Genomic DNA, 13,773 nt, shown 5'->3' with positions numbered 1-13,773 from the left:
GTCTGCATTTTATTGTGAGGTATTCTAGTTCGGGTGAACAAAAGGACTTGAGTTTCTGTGTCGTCACAATCACACCATGAGTAGTTAATCATGAAACATACACTCCCGCCCTTCTTCGCGGGAAGAGATCTTTATTCCTGTCTGCACGATGAACTGAGAACCCAACTGGCAGTATAGACTCAGACAGTATATACAGAGATTTCCATGTTTCCGTGAAGCAAGTATTTTACAATCTCTGATGTCTCTCTGGAAGGAGATCCTCACCCTGAGCTCATCAACTTTATTATCCAGAGACTGAACATTAGCGAGTAATATACTCGGAAGCGGTGGGTGGTGTGTGCGCCTCTTGAGTCGGACTAGAAGTCCACTCCGTATACATCTTCTCTGCTGGCGGTGTTTTGGATCAGCCTCTGTTATCAGTTCGATTGCCCTGGGGGGTACGAACAAAGGATCCAATTCTGGAAAGTCGAATTCCCATGTCGTAATGTTGGTATTGCCGGTGAGTTACTGTCGCTCTGATATCCAAACGTTCCCCCCAGAAATTCTGGGCTAATAATGTAAGAAATATTCCACACCCCTCTACAAACACGCCTTCTCCGATGTTGGTTACAAGGTGGTACTTATTTAAATTGGGTAACAGAATATCATGTTACCATTGGTGTATTAAAATGAGAGAGTTATCCCTATCCCCTTAATAGTCCCGCCTTCTGAATTTAAGTGTTTGACATTGGGAAGGGGACCAGTAACTTTATGATCAAACTTCATCAATGTAGAAGCAACAATTTTGTTTCATACTATGATCTGGTTTCATCCAAATATCATCCAATTTCATAAAAATTATGATTTGGAATGGTCATGATCTTTAATTTAAGTTTGAATTTGCAACACCCATGGTGTTATGGACTCAACACTTTTGGGGTGTTAGTTTATCAACACTTAGTGTTAGTTTAAGACTTTGAGATGGTCACATATCATTTCTAAGAAAATTTTACATTTAACAGTATGGGTGTTAAGATTCCGATGGCAAACTTGTTGTGTACAGGACAGACAAAATCTTTGTTACTAACGGAAAAGAGACTGAGCTCCATAGTGTCTAAAATAATTGGTAAAAATATTGATTGATTACAGTGAGCTGTGTTCATAAAAGTACTGTAAGCCTACGATGGGGAGCAAGACCAAATAATGTTTTAATTGACCTAATAGCAGTAATTCTTTAGCCAACCAGGTTCAGTTATAGTTCCTTTGATTTAATGGTAGTAGCTTTGGTCTACTCTGTTCTTATCTGTCTCAAGGATAAAGCCACTTCCTGGACATGATATATATGACAATTGAAATTCATTACGAGGCTATAAATTCAGTCCTCCTCTTCCTCTATAGTAATTATTCTGTGTCTGCAGTACAACAGCCACTTAATTAGGAATCAATTTTCCCACAGGAGACAGAATGGTCTACATTAGTCTAAGCATGTACTGTATGTTATTTTGAGTGCATGGATGAGAGAGAGAGAGAGAGAGAGAGAGAGGGGTGTTTGTGTTTACTGTGTATATTGGCTTTGTGTGTGTGTGATAGATATGGAAAGTGTTTTGTTTATTTGATTGATTGGTTTATTCTTGGTATGCACTATCACTGTCAGGTTTGACAGGGTTCAGCTTACTCAGTGCTTTCTATGTGTGACTGTGTGTGAGTGTGCATGCGTGTTTGTGTGTGTGTGTGCGCGTGTTTGTGTGTGTGTGTGTGTGTGTGTGTGTGTGTGTGTGTGTGTGTGTGTGTGTGTGTGTGTGTGTGTGTGTGTGTGTGTGTGTGTGTGTGTGAGAGTAACGTATATGTATGTATCAAATGCTGCTCCCTTGTGTACAGTGTGACACGTGTTTTGGGCTTGTGTGTGTGTTTCTGTGTAAAAGACAGTCCTGCTTTTGAGGCGTTTGATTCCAGGATGCCTCTTAGAGGAGCGCAGTATCCTGTCTGGGGAAGCGTGGACTGTTTCCTGTCCCCTTCCCCTCCCTGCCGTCCACCTTCCCTTCGCTCACTGTGGCCAGAGTTGGACCCTCCTTAGGCCCCAAGTCCACGGCTGCCCCATCTGTCCTGTGCCCTCATAGACCACCACCATCAGCTTTGAGAGAGACATCCCTAATTACACATGACACTGGGATAAAACTGAACTGAGAACCACAAACTGGGGATCAACAGTCCTGCTGAATGACTGAGGAAAGACTTGAGGATACGAAGCTGAGAGTAAGAGTATTGGAGATCGGGTCTATTTTTCTCTCCCTCTCTCACAATTGCCTATCTTTTTCATAATGGAATAGCAGGCTCTCTTGGCACTGATCGGGAGTATATTGTGGTGAAAAGAGCCATCAGCAGTCAGACAGAAAATTTGTTCGAGTAGTTTGAGAAGACTGTAACATTTAGAGTTTTTCTGCGGAGAAGTAATGTTTGAAGGCTAAGAATTGCCTGTGAGAACCTCTGGTAATGTACAGACCCAACTATTGAATATCAATCCCTGAACCCATGTTAGATGTTTGATTATTACATTGTCTTTCAAATCAAAGAATCTGATCGAGGCAACAAGGTGACCTCAGCCTTAAGAGAAAGGTTGTTAGAAAACATCCATCTCAATGAATCCTTCTAAGACACTTAGATTACTACATATACGTGTATATATAAAAAAAATGAAAAGGTAGGCAATATCCTACCATCACCGAGAAACTAGGAACTGTTTCATTTCCTGTGTAGACATAGTTTGGATTAGCCTATTCACTGGCTTAATAACTCTACCTAGTCTAGTCCGAACACCCTCACCCAAAAACCTAGCAGGAATGTCACAGACAGCACTAACCGTGCTCAGAGGTCTGACCTCAGAATGGGGAGTACTACAGATCCGCATATCCGGAGCCAGCACACTTTCAGTTACAGACTCAACACTAGTAGTGTCAGACTACTGATCAGAATCCGGATAGATTGTCACAGACCACACTGACGAAGCATCTTCAACCAAGGTAACATTATCTGTCACAGCATCATCCACACGGAATGGAGTTTCGCAATCAGAACTCTTGTAGGCTTCGTGGATATCTCTCTGGTCCACTTCCGCTGAGTACACCTCACTTAAGGGGACTTCATACGGTTGTTCCACCTCACTTCCATCAGCTGGGACTTCACCATCCTCTTGGAGTATCCTCCCAGAAGACTCAGGAAGGCCTGCTACCCAGTGGACAGTCCTGGCGTCACTCCCATCCATTTGGCTGGACTCTGCAGACATCTCAGAGATCACATCACCACTCGATAGAGATTTGTGACCCTCAGGTTCCTCCCACGAAAGCAAAGGCAGAAAGTTGACTGGCATAATCAGGTTCCTATGCACAGTTTTGATGCGTCCAGTGGCAGGGTGTTGGATACGACATGTGTTCAGTGAGCTTGTCACGCCCTAGCCTTAGTTATCTTTGTTTTCTTTATTATTTTGGTTAGGTCATGGTGCGACATGGGGATTTATGTGTTTTGTCTGGTCTAGGGGTTTTTGTATGTTTATGGGGCTGTTTCCTATCTAGGTAGTATGTATGTCTATGGTTGCCTAGATTGGTTCTCAATTAGAGGCAGCTGTCTATCATTGTCTCTGATTGGGAACCATATTTAGGCAGCCATATTCTGTGGGTACTTTGTGGGTGGTTGTCTTCTGTCTTTGTGTCATTGCACCAGATAGGACTGTTTCGGGTTTTCACATTTGTTGTTTTGTATTTTGTAGTGTTCTCGTTTATCGTCTATATTAAACATGTTGAACACTAACCACGCTGCATTTTGGTCCTCCTCTCCTTCAACGGAAGAAACCCGTTACAGAGCTGTTCTTCGCAACCATTATGTACACCACACTCTCCCAGCGATCAGCCAGTTTCTTCTTGCCCCTCTCCCCCTTGTTAGCGAGTAGAACTCTGTCTCCCTTCCGCACTGAGTGACCCTTAGACCGTTTGTTGTAGACCTCGGTTTGTCTCTTTTGTTGCTTACTGGCATGCTGCTGGGCCAATGTCATGGCCTCTCTCAGATCCTCACCCAGAGACTGGACATACTTATCCACATCTACTGTGTCCCCATCCAACAGCACACTTTCAAACATATAATCTACCGGCAACCTAGGGGTGCGTCCAAACATCAAGAAGAAGGGTGGAATCCCAGTAGTCTCGTGAACAGTGCAGTTATAGGAGAAAGTCAACGTGTTCAACATCTGAGGCCATTTAGCCTTGGACCTAGCTGGCAGAGCTCTAATCATCCCACCCAGTGTGTGATTCAGACATTCTGCTTGACCGTTACCCATGGGATGATAAGGTGTGGTGTGGGACTTTTCAACACCAGATAACTGAAGTAATTCTGCAAAGTTAGCACCCCTGTCAGAATGGATACAATCAGCGAACCCATAAATGCAGAAGAAATGATTCCAGAGAACACGAGCAACAGTCTTAGCAGACTGGTTTGGACATGGATACGCACAGGCCAGCTTAGTAAAGTGATCAGTCACTACTAACACATTAATAGACTTGTTGTTTGAATCTTCTGCAGTCCAGAAATCAATACACACCAGTCCTAAAGGTGCCGTTGTCTCAATGGAGACAAGTGGGGCTCTTGCTTCAGGCTCAGGTGCTTTACTCAAAACACGTCTCTTACAGTGGGCCACGTATTCCTTGACATCCTTCTCCATAGATTCCATGTAAAACCGCTGTCTCGTGAGCCAAAATGTGCGCTGCTGATCCTGATGACCAGCATCATCATGAACTCCCTTCAACACAACGCCTCTCAAAGACACAGGACACACATATTGGAATATTTTCTTCTTACTCACTGGGTGTTTTGAGACATGATACAGAATCCCTAACCGTGTGGTAAGTTTTCCCCACTGTCTTAGAGTATAAACTGTTTCTTTAGCTTCAAGGACTCGCTCTCTCCTAGATGGGCGCCGGCCTCTATTTACAAAGAACGTGACTCTGCTGGTGATAGGATCCAGTGACTGATTATCATACAGCTCCCTGTGTGTAAGGAAAGGTAAAGGGCTCTGACCCATGGACATCAACTTCTCAAGAAGTAGATTTTTAACCCAAATAAACTTCATAAAACAATAACTGTAATGAGTTTTTCTTAGCATTTGATAAAATTCTGCAAGGAATTTGTGAAATTTACAGTATGTTTAGCAATGTAGCCTACAGTTGAAGTCGGAAGGTTACACACACCTTAGCCAAATACATTTAAACTCAGTTTTTCACAATTCCTGACATTTCATCCTAGTAAAAATTGCATGTCTTAGGTCAGTTAGGATCACCACTTTATTTTAAGAATGTGAAATGTCAGAATAATAGTGGAGAGAATGATTTATTTAAGCTTTTATTTCTTTTATCACATTCCCAGTGGGTCAGAAGTTTAAATATACTCAATTAGTATTTGGCAGCATTGCCTTTAAATTGTTTAACTTGGGTCAAACATTTTGGGTAGCCTTCCACAAGCTTCCCACAATAAATTGGGTGAATTTTGGCCCATTCCTCCTGACAGAGCTGGTGTAACTGAGTCCGGTTTGTAGGCCTCCTTGCTCGCACCTGCTTTTTCCAGTTCTGCCCACAAATTTTCTATAGGATTTAGGTCAGGGCTTTGTGATGGCCACTCCAATACCTTGACTTTGTTGTCCTTAAGCCATTTTGGTACAACTTTGGAAGTATGCTTGGGGTCATTGTCCATTTGGAAGACGCATTTGCGACCAAGCTTTAACTTCCTGACTGTCTTGAGCTGTTGCTTCAATATATCCACAATTTTCCATCCTCATGATGCCATATATTTTGTGAAGTGCACTAGACCCTCTTGCAGCAAAGCACCCCCACAACATGATGCTCCCACCCCCGTGCTACACGGTTGGGATGGTGTTCTTCAGCTTGCAAGCCTCCCCCTTTTTCTTCTAAACATAACGATGGTCATTACGGACAAACAGTTCTATTTTTGTTTTATCAGACATCAGGACATTTCTCCAAAAAGTATGATCTTTGTCCCCATGAGCAGTTGCAAACCGTAGTCTGGCTTTTTTATGACGGTTTTGGAGCGGCTTATCAGGTTATGATGATATAGAACCTCCAGCATCTTCACAAGTTTGTTTCCTGTTGTTCTGGGATTGATTTGCACTTTTCACACCAAAGTACATTCATCTCTAGGAGACAGAACACGTCTCCTTCCTGAGCGGTATTTTTTGTACCTTTATTTAACTAGGCAAGTCAGTTAAGAACAAATTATTATTTTTAATGACGGCCTAGGAACAGTGGGTTAACTGCCTGTTCAGGGGCACAACGACAGATTTGTACCTTGTCAGCTCGGGGGTTTGAACTTGCAACCTTCCGGTTACTATTCCAATGCTCTAACCACTAGGCTACCCTGCCGTATGACGGCTGCGTGGTCCCATGGTGTTTATACTTGCATACTATTGTTTGTACAGATGAACGTGGTACCTTCAGGCGTTTGGAAATTGCTCCCAAGGATGAACCAGACTTGTGGAGGTCTGGTTCATCCTTTTTTCTGAGGTCTTGGCTGATTTCATTTGGATTTTCCCATGATGTCAAGCAAAGAGGCACTAAGTTTGAAGGTAGGCCTTGAAATACATCCACAGGTACACCTCCAATTGACTCAAATTTTGTCAATTAGCCTTTCAGAAGCTTCTAAAGCCATGACATCATTTTCTGGAATTTTCCAAGCTGTTTAAAGGCACAGTCAACTTAATGTATGTAAACTTCTGACCTACTGGAATTGTGATACAGTGCATTATAAGTGAAATAATCTGTCTGTAAACAAATGTTGGAAAAATGTATTGTGTCATGCATAAAGTAGATGTCCTAACTGACTTGCCAAAACTATAGTTTGTTTACATGAAATTTGTGGAGTGGTTGAAAAACTAGTTTTAATGACTCCAACCTAAGTGTATGTATACTTCCGACCTCAACTGTATATATGAATGTGTGTGTCAGATTGGAGTTCCTATTTTATCTCTTAGAGATGAGGCTGTACTGTAGTCATAGTAATCACAGTTTAAATGGGCAACCAGACACAGTATACAGTGGTGCCATATTCGAAAAGGCATGCTGTATGAAATGAATGCTGTACAGCAACAACATGATTCCTAGAAGTAACCTTGGATCAAACGGGCTATTTTCACTGATCTGACTGCTGGAAGTATGAGGAACATTAAAAGCTTAAGATTATGTTTACAAAAGCCTGAGAGACAGATGTATTGAACACGTTGTGGTCCCTCTCTGCAACTTCTGCAAATGTCATGTCTTCCTGTCTTAAAAGAAAATCCCAAATTTCACATAGTGTACTATTCAGCATTGTCTTGAAAAAAAAGTGAAAGTCACCCAGTAAAATACTACTTAAGTAAAAGTCTAAAAGTATTTTTGTTTTAAATGTACTTAAGTATCAAAAGTAAATGTAATTGCTAAAATATACTTAAGTATCAAAAGTACAATTTGAAAGGGCCCTTGTGACCCCTGCCACAGAGCATGCCAGGACAATACAGTAAAATACTGTAGGATAGGTTTCATTCCCCAAGCTAGAGTTTTGTGACTACATTTCAGCTATGCACTGTATGATTCACTTTGGCTGTACTGTAAATGCCATGTGCATGGGGTACATCAATTTAAAACTTTCTACAGCCATGAAAACTGTTAATGTCATACCCATGACCCCACAGCAATATACTTCCTTTATAGAGACCAGGGCACAGCCTGGATAAAAAGGAGTGTGGCACCAGCTAAGAAATGGTATACTTCGGTTGAAGGATGTACAATCACACCTAACAAGGCCAATGAAATCTGCGCCTCACTGAAAGTCCTGCCTTCCAAAAGTGTGAGGCTTGGATTCATTCCTTCAATTATTCCGCTCGGTGTGAACAAAAACAATTTACGGTACTACTGTATACTAAAACAAACAATTGGAAAATGAGGCTGTCTTATTGTCACGCCCTGACCGTAGAGGGCCAATCTGATGGCTAGAGGTTTACCTATGTATGTTATTGCTACCATTCAGTCCGCAAGGGCGCCCTCCATGAGAGGGATGTATGCGTATAAGTTGCGTTTGAGCCCTTGTGCCAAGATAAAGGGCTGGTTCCTTTTCAGTGATCTGTGAGGGACATCCTTATGTTCATACAGGAGCTTTTCAAGTCTTCTCCACTTTAAAAGCGCACATGGCCGCTATCTCAGCATGTCATGTGAACCTATTGCACTCACATGTGCAGCGCCCATTGAGAATCTGGAGTTGGTGGATTGAAGATCCTCTCCTACAAAACCTCCCTGCTCATCGCTTTGGCCTCTGCCTATTGTGTTGGGGACCTCCACATATTATCCGTACACTCTTCCTGTAATCAGTTCGCCCCGGGCGACTCTAAGGTGACATTGCGTCTCAATGCGGCCTTCACACCAAAGGTCATGACTATGTCCTACAGGTCCTTAGCTTTTGAGTTGGTTCCCTTTTCACCTCCTCCATTTGCTTCTGAAAAGCAACAGATGTTACATGCCCTGTGTCCTGTGCAAACTTTACACATGTACATTGAACGATCCCAGGTGACCAGCTTTTTGTTTGTTTTGCTAATCCAGTTTGCAGCAGGGCGCACTCCCACTGGATTGTGGAGGTTATCTCCCTGGAATATAACAACAGTTACCTAGCGATGAACGCTCCCACTCTACCTGGGGTCCAGCAGTGTCTTGGGCGTTGCTTAAAGGATCTAGGACATGTGGTTTCACCATGAAAATTAAAGTGCTGTCCTGATTGTCTGAGTAAAAACACGCTCAGGAGGCTTTGGCTCGGACCAGTTCGTGGGACCATTACATCCAGCTGGGCTCAACTTCCATTGTGCGTTGGGCTGAATTTGTGAGAAAGATTGGGGCTTCCGGCAAAGGGTCTTCCGGTGAAGTGACCTCGGGAATGGGGTTGTCTGAGGCCGGGTGAGAGCAGCAGCGGTGGTTGAAGTTTATAGGGCTGTCATCCCAGCCAAGTGAGCCTCATTCCGGTTTCTCTGGCGGTGTTCAGGCTCCGGATTCCGGGGATGATATACTGTCCCTGGTTGGCTCTGGAAGGTTTTCATAGTGTGACTGACACCCCTATCAACAGACACCCTGACATCAGTTCTGGGCGGTCTAAACCCCCGGCTGTGGATTCGATGGAGAGAGGAGAGTGAACCATTTGGTGGTTAATGTGCCTTTGATGGAGAGGTGTAGTAGGGGTAGCAGATCACCTGTGGGTGGATTGGATTGGTCTTTAACTCCCGCATTGGTGTTCCTCTAGGTTTGGGGGAAGGTACTGTATTTACCTCCTGTAATTGCAGTAGTGAAGCATTGCTTGCACTTCTTTAAAGGCGACCTGGGATTCCCCTCATTCAGCAAGGCTGGTACTACCAGGTTATGGTGAGTTCATGAATGTTGAGGGTATGGAGGAGGCAAGGCTTGTTTGCACACTGTCGATGGATGGAAAGCTGGCCAGTTTCTTAAATCCAGAGGCTAACAAGTGGGCTAATCCCAGCACGGTGCTTCCGAGTTGCCGGTTCTCTGTGGATCAGCTGGACAAAGTGTACCAGGCTGAGGGTGTGGTTCCTTAGGGACAGGCGGACGCATTTGGATGAGCCAGTTTTGCTGACAAGGTTGTTTTTCTAGGCTATGAAGTCCTTACAGGCTCATTTTGAGGAGAAGCAAAAACAGGACGCAACTCTACTTGTCCTTATCCCAGAAAAATCCTTCTCAAGGGCTGCTCGGCAGTTCCCGAGGCGTGAAGGAAAGGGTCCAGACCAAAGGTGGATTGCACTGGGCCAGGGGGCGGCTTCGAGGTCGGTTTTTGACCTTATTGGTGCTTCGTGGCAAAGAGGTCATGCAGGGTCGAAAGGAGAGAGGGGTGAAAGCTGTGCGGGGGAAGTAGCAGACCTCGCAACCGTAGCTGGAGGCCAGGGGAGGTGGCATGTTCTTGGGGCCCTCCTCCCCAAGTATTTACTATGGCAACAGTGCTCCCAAGTGGCTCGGTCAATGGGGGCAAGTTACTGGTTACCGAAGTCCCCAAACCTAGGGTGAGTCTGGTATCAGAACGGTAGTACCACGAAAGCACATTGTTTCTACCCGAGATTCCTCAATGTTCAGATGTACAGAGTTATTGGTATAGCTGGTACTTCTTAGTTCCCAAGAGCGATGGAACGTTGCATCCTGGACTTGTTTTAAACAAGCACCTCATTTTTGCAATTTCCTCACACTTCGCCAGCTATTGCAGTCGGTGCGTCCCAGTGATTAGTTCACATCCATAGGTCTGAAGGATGAGTATTTTCATGTGGCTATACATCCTCCCCACAGAAAGTTTATGTAGCTTCATTTTGAGGGTGTGGCCTACAAGTTTCTGGTCCTGACTTTCGGGCTATCCCTATTTCCCTGCACCTTTTCTGCGATGGTGGAGGTGGCTTTGGAACTGGTGCAGTGCCAGTGAATCAGAGTATTGGCCTATCTGGACGATTGGCTGGTCGTAGCGGAGTCGAGGGAACAGTTGGAGCTCCACACTGCCAAGCTGGTTTCCCATATTCAGTCTCTGGGGTTTACAGTAAAAAGTTGTTTGACTCTGGCTCAGCGCATTAAGTTTCTGGGTCTCATTCTGTACTTGCTTCTGAATCATGCATTTTTTTCTCAACAGAGGAGGGTCGCATTCTTACTCTGTCTTGCACGGTTCCTCTATGATAGCTGTGGTGCATCTGGGACTTCTGTTGATGCTTCTGTTGGGTGATTTCTACACGTCCAGACATACAGATATAAAACTGTATTTTTTTGTGAAGAATCAACAACAAGTGGGACACAATCATGAAGTGGAACGACATTTATTGGATATTTCAAACTTTTTTAACAAATCAAAAACGGAAAAATTGGGCGTGCAAAATTATTCAGCCGCCTTAAGTTAATACTTTGTAGCGCCACCTTTTGCTGCGATTACAGCTGTAAGTCGCTTGGGGTATGTCTCTATCAGTTTTGCACATCGAGAGACTGACATTTTTTCCCATTCCTCCTTGCAAAACAGCTCGAGCTCAGTGAGGTTGGATGGAGAGCATTTGTGAACAGCAGTTTTCAGTTCTTTCCACAGATTCTCGATTGGATTCAGGTCTGGACTTTGACTTGGCCATTCTAACACCTGGATATGTTTATTTTTGAACCATTCCATTGTAGATTTTGCTTTATGTTTTGGATCATTGTCTTGTTGGAAGACAAATCTCCGTCCCAGTCTCAGGTCTTTTGCAGACTCCATCAGGTTTTCTTCCAGAATGGTCCTGTATTTGGCTCCATCCATCTTCCCATCAATTTTAACCATCTTCCCTGTCCCTGCTGAAGAAAAGCAGGCCCAAACCATGATGCTGCCACCACCATGTTTGACAGTGGGGATGGTGTGTTCAGCTGTGTTGCTTTTACGCCAAACATAACGTTTTGCATTGTTGCCAAAAAGTTCAATTTTGGTTTCATCTGACCAGAGCACCTTCTTCCACATGTTTGGTGTGTCTCCCAGGTGGCTTGTGGCAAACTTTAAACAACACTTTTTATGGATATCTTTAAGAAATGGCTTTCTTCTTGCCACTCTTCCATAAAGGCCAGATTTGTGCAATATACAACTGATTGTTGTCCTATGGACAGAGTCTCCCACCTCAGCTGTAGATCTCTGCAGTTCATCCAGAGTGATCATGGGCCTCTTGGCTGCATCTCTGATCAGTCTTCTCCTTGTATGAGCTGAAAGTTTAGAGGGACGGCCAGGTCTTGGGAGATTTGCAGTGGTCTGATACTCCTTCCATTTCAATATTATCGCTTGCACAGTGCTCCTTGGGATGTTTAAAGCTTGGGAAATCTTTTTGTATCCAAATCCGGCTTTAAACTTCTTCACAACAGTATCTCGGACCTGCCTGGTGTGTTCCTTGTTCTTCATGATGCTCTCTGCACTTTTAACGGACATCTGAGACTATCACAGTGCAGGTGCATTTATACAGAGACTTGATTACACACAGGTGGATTGTATTTATCATCATTAGTCATTTAGGTCAACATTGGATCATTCAGAGATCCTCACTGAACTTCTGGAGAGAGTTTGCTGCACTGAAAGTAAAGGGGCTGAATAATTTTGCACGCCCAATTTTTCCGTTTTTGATTTGTTAAAAAAGTTTGAAATATCCAATAAATGTCGTTCCACTTCATGATTGTGTCCCACTTGTTGTTGATTCTTCACAAAAAAATACAGTTTTATATCTTTATGTTTGAAGCCTGAAATGTGGCAAAAGGTCGCAAAGTTCAAGGGGGCCGAATACTTTCGCAAGGCACTGTATCTTGCCACTGCCATTGGTTGCTTAAGGTATCCCCGTCATGCCTAAAGGAGTTGACTCTTTGGAGGGACCCGCGACTGTGCTATTGAATGGAGTTGTTATGGGCCTGGTAATATCACGCAGGTGATCACGACAGTCACATCCTTACTGGGATGGGAACCTCTGTGTGTTGGCTACTCAGAAAGAGGGATTTGGTCAACATCACAAAGGGCACTGCATATCAATTACTTAAAGCTACTGGCTGTTTTACTGGCGCTGAGGTGTTTCTTTCCAATGTTGAAGGGCCAGCATGTGTTGGTAAGGCACGGTGGCACGGTGTCTTTCTCTCCTAAACCTGCCCTGTTATCTGCTCTTATGGAGCAGTTCGCATTTCCTGTTGCCCATGGCAACGTACCTTCCCAATCTTTCAAAGTGGGTACGGATCTACTTCCCAGGGAACGGGAGTTTTAACTACTGGAAAAACTTGCACAAATCTCTAGCAGGAATCACAACCCTTGCTTTTTCCCACTGTGAGATATGTGCTCCCCATCCAGCAACACCCAAATACCTCATAAACATAGAGGATCATTATCTTCTGGTACAACATTTCTCTCTCCCTCAAGAGCCCCTGCCTCTCTCTCTTTCACCATCCTTTCTTCTTTCGGTCTCTCTCTCTCTCATTCTCTTTGTTGAGTAGAGAACAATTAGAACCTTGTATTGTGAATCTAACAACACAAGAAGAAAAAAAAAAGAAAAGTTCCTGTTCTAAGTGCCCTGTCGGGATTGGAGTGCCCGCCAGGAAGTGTTGGCTACGAGGAGGGCAGGCGGTTCAGGTGGCAGAGTCCCAGCAGAAGTGACCGGGACAGGAAACATGTGGAGATGGGAGACCTACATTCTGACATCCAACCCCCCACATCCACCCCCAACAGCAAACAGCAGAGGGGCCCACATCCCACCACCCCATCAGCATTGTCAGCTAAAATAACAAAACAACGTTTCAAATAACAATTTGACCATGAATGACAGAAGCTGCAAAAAATCATCAGGAATCATTTAAGATGATCAAAAAATCATCCTCTTAAACATGTGACACATCTAAGTTATGTGGCACATGACCACACTACCAATGTTTCCTTGATTAGTCATGTCCTTCTTCATAGCATACTCTGAGCCAGACCATAGTGACTGCTTTGTGTATTTTCACACAAATTAAGGTGCACAAAAATGCACAAAAAGCATGAAATCAGCTGAAATACTTTTAGTACATAAATGCACGAATTGAGTGTGAGATTGTGTTGCACAACCCAAAGTTCCTTCCCTATAGATCTAGCCTTTGACCCTAATGATTTGGGTGGACTTATCCAAGTTTCTTTGAAACAGGTCAGTTAAATTGAGAGATAACGGACTGGGGGCTGAGGAGATGGGGAGGCTTGCTCCTCCCTTGCGTTGTCTCACTGCTCTTTCTCCCT

The sequence above is a fragment of the Oncorhynchus mykiss genome, chromosome 30, assembly GCF_013265735.2.
Source record: "Oncorhynchus mykiss isolate Arlee chromosome 30, USDA_OmykA_1.1, whole genome shotgun sequence".
Taxonomy (NCBI): Eukaryota; Metazoa; Chordata; class Actinopteri; order Salmoniformes; family Salmonidae; genus Oncorhynchus; species Oncorhynchus mykiss.
The sequence above is the reverse complement of the archived record's forward strand: the minus strand, read 5'-3'. Positions refer to the sequence as shown.